This window comes from Limulus polyphemus, unplaced genomic scaffold (genome assembly GCF_000517525.1).
Source record: "Limulus polyphemus unplaced genomic scaffold, Limulus_polyphemus-2.1.2 Scaffold95, whole genome shotgun sequence".
In the NCBI taxonomy this organism is placed as follows: domain Eukaryota; kingdom Metazoa; phylum Arthropoda; class Merostomata; order Xiphosura; family Limulidae; genus Limulus; species Limulus polyphemus.
In genome coordinates this window covers 276810-283728 of record NW_013665705.1, presented here as the reverse complement: position 1 = coordinate 283728, position 6919 = coordinate 276810, and the positions used below count along the sequence as shown (strand labels likewise).

The 6919-nt window shown below is 34.2% G+C and overlaps 1 long non-coding RNA gene across 1 annotated transcript in view; it reads left to right on the top strand.

Annotated features, from left to right (window-relative positions):
- The window catches only part of LOC106469282, a 35219-nt gene extending 28512 nt beyond the window's left edge, over positions 1–6707 (top strand). Inside the window, exons 2-3 of the long non-coding RNA XR_001291427.2 lie at positions 5900–6003; positions 6103–6707. This is a non-coding gene — a long non-coding RNA (uncharacterized LOC106469282). The remainder of the gene's footprint in view (positions 1–5899; positions 6004–6102) is intronic.
- Positions 6708–6919: the final 212 nt, after the last annotated feature.

The window sequence follows — 6919 nt, the reverse complement described above, 5'->3', positions numbered from 1 at the left end:
AAAAAAAACAAAAAAAAACAGTACAATATTATATCGTATCTGAACCCATTACTTAACGAACATCTATAAAATCAAATTTTTATAAAAAATAATAATAGTTATCAAATTATTTTTCAAACTTTGTTTCCCACTATTCTGACAGTATTGAAGATTTGATATTGTTAGGCTATATTCACACATTAAGCAAAGTTCGTCAATTTGTTTTCACACATACTGAGTATAACATAATAACGTCGATAAAGTGTTAAATTGTTCTTTATTCCTTCACGGTTTCGCATCTTCAGAGTGTAACAATAGAACACAAAATACACACGATAAACAAACCTGTATCTTAATCTATGTATTTTCCAGTCTGTTTTATTGCTTAGAATAAGTCTCTATAGATATATGTGTGTTTTATGAATTCTGGTTAAGAATTTAGCACACAGGATCACCTACAAAAGTTGTAATGTTTCAAACGAAACCCAAAACTCGAGCGATTTCGAATAGTTGACTATTCTTCTTCAGGAGAACAAAGGGTGTTTTATGTGTGTTCTTCGGGTTTTCCCTTTTTTATGGGTTTAATTTAAGAGCATATGAAGATAAGAGACTGACAGGAATCAAAATTAATTAAAATTTTTATACTTATTTGTTTTATCTTATATTATTATTCGAGGATGTATTGTTTTGTTTTGTTATTAAGTGCAAAGCTACACAATGGGGTGTAGAAACCCAATTTTTGGCATTATAAGATCTCAAAGGAGTGAACTTTAGTTGGTTTCTGGATTTATATATATATAATTTGTTTTATAGTTAAATTTCGTGTAAACAAGCTAGTTTGTCATACTAATATAGATATTTTTGTTTTTAATTTCAAAAAAGTTCTCATATCCTCATTTGTAGCATGTTAACTTGAATACCCTGTGTGAATGGACCAGTATTATCATGAATTGATTTGTAGCATGTTAACTTGAATACCCTGTGTGAATGGGCCAGTATTATCGAGAATTGATTTGCAGCATGTTAACTTGAATACCCTGTGTGAATGGGCCAGTTTAACCTTGATTTTTAGCATTTCCCCGTCCATTCTTTTAACTCTTACATTATTTCGTAGTTAATCATCTCCTCTTTTAAGTGGCACATCTTACAAGAATTTGTTGTCATCTTCAGAAATTATAAATAAAGAACTAAGCAACTTATTCTTACTATAAATAATCAACGTATCTTTTAGAAAGTTCAATGTTTAAAATGTTTGTAAGCACGTAGACACTATACCAAACCTCTAGTTGTACAACACAAATACAAAGTACATTACCACAAAATATATATACACCACAGACAGATGGATATCATAGTATTCGATAAAATAACTTATGAGATACAGTCGCTATAACTGTGAATAATTCAGCGCACGAGAAACAAAACAGAAATATTTTGATATGCAAAGAAATAAACATTTTATCAGTCTCAGAATCTATTATCATGTTAATATTTCTAAAATGTTAAGATACTTTAAGATACAATAGCGTTTATATGTTTGTTTATGATGACAGAAATAATGAACATGAAAATTAGTATATCATAATTGTATATAACATGATTTTTTTAAAAACTGTTACACATTTTGGCTTTTGTTCAGATCAGAACTGTTACATATATGTGGCGCAGAGAGGTGAAAATGTTTTGGCGTTTGTTCAGGGACATTATGATATGTGAATGTTGCACGTGGAAGTTAATATATGTCTGTAAAACCTCGAAGAAATGAAGCTATAGGTAAGCAAGATGATATGTAACTTTGTTTTGTGCATGTTCGTGACAGAGATGGTTTAGTATTCCTACAAACCTACTGGTTGATGATCAATATTAAAATAAATATCGCCTGGTATTTTGAGAAATTAAATACACGGTAATTAGCAGAGCCATAGCCAGTCCTTATTGCGCCCTGTGCAAGTTTCACGAACTGTGCCCCTCCCCTATCCCTTTTCTTCGTGTCTCGGGCATGCCGGTCGGTCTACGGAGGTTACATATAGTGTACTTTGTGCCCCTCCCACCATCCCTTTTCTTCGCGTCCCGTGCAAGCTGGTCGATCTGCTGAGGTTACATATAGTGTATTGGACTTTAGGTCTGCCTCACCTTTTCACAGGACAAGAAGCACGTAGCTAAATGAGATGGTAAATACCACAATACGAGAAAATATAAAAATAATTATGATATATGTTATAACTTAAGAACGAGACGACGTAGTTTAAGAATAATGAGCAACAGAGCAAGTTATCTTACTTAATTAGGATGATAAGTTCAAGTGGTAAGTTTTTCTCTTTGCCCTCCAGTCTGTATAGTTGTGCATAAATTATTTAGTAACAGGCTTAGCGTTCGAACTGCGCTCCCCTTCCGCCCTACCCTAGCTAAGACTCTGGTAATTAGGATGGTATAGTGTTTATATGGTCTTTATCTGGACCAACTGACTGGTAATAAGGAGTTATAAAACATCAAACACCATAGTGTGAGTGGTACTCACATGTTCATGACACAGATATCATATTTACCTGGACCAACTGGCTGGTAATCTTTGGCCATGCTAAGTATGATATCTGTGTCACAAACGTGTGAGTACCATTCACACTATGGTATCTGATGTTTATAACATCCTGTTGGCTGGTAATCAGGATGTAATGAAGCTTCATACGTGACTGATATTAACATGGTTAATGGTGTTGCAGTATTTCGACAAACTTATTGGTTGATGATTAGTATTAAAACAAGACGCTATGTTATGGTTGCGTCATCGAGGTCACGTGACTGGTGTGGCGCCACCTATTTTCTAGAACTATCCTGTACCTTGGCGAATGCTCTAGTATTTACTAGATATAGGGTAGTCTGGTATGTAAAAGAGGGTGACAACGTGACGGAATAATAATGTGTGTGTAGATAGTGAGAAATTGAACTGCAGTCACAGGGTATTGTTGAAGTTAACGTTCATTCGTTATAGTGTTTGTTATAGTGCGAATGTTGAAGATAAGTGTATCGTAAAGTTGTATTCGGAAAGAATAAACCAGTTTTATTAAGTAAGGACTTGTGTCGCTAAAGTTTCGTCGGAACGAAGTTACGGAAAGTTAATTAACAAACGGAGACGTAACATTATTATGAGGAGCAGCTTACGGGCCAATAATCATGTCGTTATTGGGATTCACAGTACAAGGATTCATGACCAGATCGTTATTATACTAGGACGATTTGAGTGTTAATCTAAATATTAGCAATTTACTGGTTGGTAATTATAATATTATAGAGATTTATTACCTAAGGGTGTGTGTGACCAGACTGTTATAATGATTGGATGACTTGGGTGTTAACACATTTTTGAGCTGTTAAAGATTGTTAAATTGATGATTTGGAAAATAAATCTACAAGATGATACTAAAATATTCTAAATACCAGTGCTTGAATGATATTGTACCTCAACTAGAGATCATTAATTGATTAAAAAAAAGGTATCATATTTGTATAAGAATACCACAAAGGGGATATTGACATTGTGTACTTAAGGCTATTATTCAGGACGGGTAACCAAGTTTTAGGATGTTTGTGCAACCATTTTTACTGATAGTACATGTAAGGTTTTGGTAAAACAACATTCAAATTAAAACTTTGGTTTTTTATGGTCTTGTTATAGTATCTGAACGCCTTTTAAACAAGAGGGAATCCCATTGGCCGCGGCACTTGAAATTCTTTTAGGCAAGATTAGAGTAAATTAATCTATGAGACCTTTTTTCTCCTTTTTTATTAGCACGTAGAGCGCACGTATGCCCGATTCGATTTCATTACTCATCAGAATCTCTACCAGCCTACCCTCAAATTAAAATTCTTTTACGCAGGATTAGAGTAAATTAAGGGGCGTGCTCAAATAAGTCAATCGAAAGGGTTTGACCTTCTGAGTCCAAAACTGTAATTAGAACTCAAATCGGTCGAGAGATGACGGAGCTATGAGCTAAAAGTGTGTACTTGAAAACAACAAAAATAACTCGGTGCCATTCTATGAGCCGCTGTGTCGCTGCTAAAAATCTAATGCCAGAAAAAAAAGTCGACTTTTTCATACATCTCTGAGTATTAACCCATACAGCTAAATGTTTAGATAAAGAAAAAACAATACGTCTACTTTGAAACAACTAGGCCAAAAACAAATATTGCCGCACATATAACTATGACGTACACTAAAGGACAGGCAACGTCAAATGTATCCAAGCGGGGGAGGTATCTGAAGAAGTCGGGCCCACGTAGTAATGGGGATACACCGTTTGTCAGTTTTAATCTTCATATGTGAAATAAACTAAAATAATAAGATTTCAGGCAGATATAGTCTCACATCAAAAATCTTCTGGAGTGACTGATAGGAAGGTAGTTGCTCTAATGAAACATTATACAAACAAAAAAGCTTGGGCTGTTATGTAAAACTTATCCCCAGGAGTTGGCATTACTCTCGTAAGTTTCATACTTCTGCATGAATAGCATAACGATGGCTAAAATAATGAAGTCAATATGTACTACTAATACATTTTAAACCTGAAATTATAATTAATTCCAATAATTTATCAGTACCGCCCACCTACTTTCTGGTCAGTATGCTATTTTTGAGCTACTCACCGCCGGCATCGAAACCCGATTTTGAGCGTTACAAGTCCTTATACTTGCCGATGAGCCAGCAGGGGTTGTTCAAATAGATGCTTCGCTGTATAATTTTAATTAATCATCTATACTACCTAACACGCATATAAGGTTATCTTGGTAAGTGTTAAGAGCCAAAATTGTTATGGCATAACTGAAATTACATATAATATAATAAATATTAATAAAATCAACTTAAACAGATGTTTACTGATATTATTTTGAAAATCTGTAAGAAAGAAATATATGTAACATTTATGGTTATGGATCTTAAAATTCTTTGATAAATCGTGTTCACAATTGTTAGATTTAAATTCGAGAGTCTACATTAAAAAATAATAGTTTTTAATATAAATTCTATAGTGTCTTTTGTTTATTTGAAATTAAGCACAAACTACCCAATGGGCTGTTTGTGTTCTGCCCACCACGGGTATCGAAACCCTGTTTCTAGCGTTCTAAGTCCGCAGACGCCCCCCAGCGGCACAGCGGTATGTCTGCGGACTTACAACACTAGAATCCGGGTTTCGATACCCGTGGTGGGCAGAGCACAGACAGTCCATTGTGTAGCTTTGTGCTTAATTACAAGCAAACAAACAAACAAAGTCCGCAGACATGCCGCTGTGTCACTGGGGGAGGGGTGGCTATAGTGTCCAAGTTTTAGTGCAAAGCTACATAGGTTAACTACGCTCTAAACATCGCAGAGAATCGAGCCCCAAAGTTCAGAGTTGTAAGTCCGTAAACTTACCTCTAACCCACCGAGGGACCTGAGTAACGGTGAAACTGTGACTGTTTCATGTAAAAAAAATGAAGGCATATTATTACTAACACGTGAAGGAAGTACGTAGATGATTTTAAAATATAACCTTAAATACTTGTAGAAACATTCATGTCAAGAAACCATGTACTAAGTTTTCATAAAACCACGCTCCACACTCGTTGGTGCGTTATAACATTGACAATTAAATTCCACAATTTGATTGGAATAGCCAAAGAGTTGATGGGGAGTATTGTTGACTGTCTATCATCATTTCTTGTCTGTCAGTTCGAAATTAAAGACGGCTACCGCAGATAGTCCTTATGTAGCTTTGCAAGAAATTCAACAGACAAACAAATATCATTAAAATACATTGCTTATTTTGATGTTTAATAAATAGGATATATAATAGTAAAGAAGTTACCGATATTCTAAGTATTTAAAACTAATTGTAAATGTTTATGAAAATATTTCCTACTGCCTAATGGAATATTTATTTCACAGCCACTGACACAAGATGTGATAATGCTTTGAGAATCTTCATTTTCTTAACCTATTGACAAAAAATATGGCCAAACCAAACAAATATGAAAGCTCTATTCTCAATGGTAAGTATTGTGTTTTATTGAAATTTTACTAAAAATAATTGGTCATATAATTTACAATCCAAGTGATGTTACTCATATAACTTTATTATCTTAAATTAGGTAATAAAGCTTCGGACTATGCGGAGTATCTGCCTGGAAGTGATCCAGAATAGACAACCAGAAGTGAATTAAAGCTTTTAATACCAGAAACAAGAGGACAAACGAATGTCCAACTGAGACTTTGGCAGTTTTTTTTTTGTTCTTATAAATTACCATAACTGTCAGAAATATCATTAAATCATTGAAAGTAAAATATATAACAACTGAAAATTAAAAACTGGTGAATTGCCAAACAATACTGTGGATTTAATAACAGAAAAAAGAAAAGGAATATTAATAATTGTCTGACGTGGAGTGAGAGATGTTCCTTCTCTCCATTGTTTTTCTTCCTTTCATCTCACATGTTAACTTCAGCAGTGACAGTAAGAGCTTGTACATCCACTTGCTTCTGGACCTGGACATAACTGACCTCTGGTCGATTAGTCAGTGTAAAGTTCGGAAAAGTACTTTTTTGTGACTGTGACGGCAAACGTGGGCTGTGACATACAGAACACTCGCACTTACGAGTTTCTCGTAGGCCTATAAACACGCCCTCTTTGTCGACGTTTTGATCTATTTTTTGTCTATAGGTAAATAAAATTGGAAAATAAAATCATTACTTAAGATTTGACTGTGATTTTTATTATTTGTAGTACTTAAAATAAAAGTTCCACTTTTGAATTTTCAAGACTTGTTTACTTAATGCTATGTAAGCAACAGTTTAGCTAGTTATTGTAGTCATTTACAATGTTAAATATGTGTGAATTAGACAAATAAGGCTTGTTTAATTAATACCACGTTACTGGTAGCAACATTTTAGCCCAAAGTCCTAGTTGTT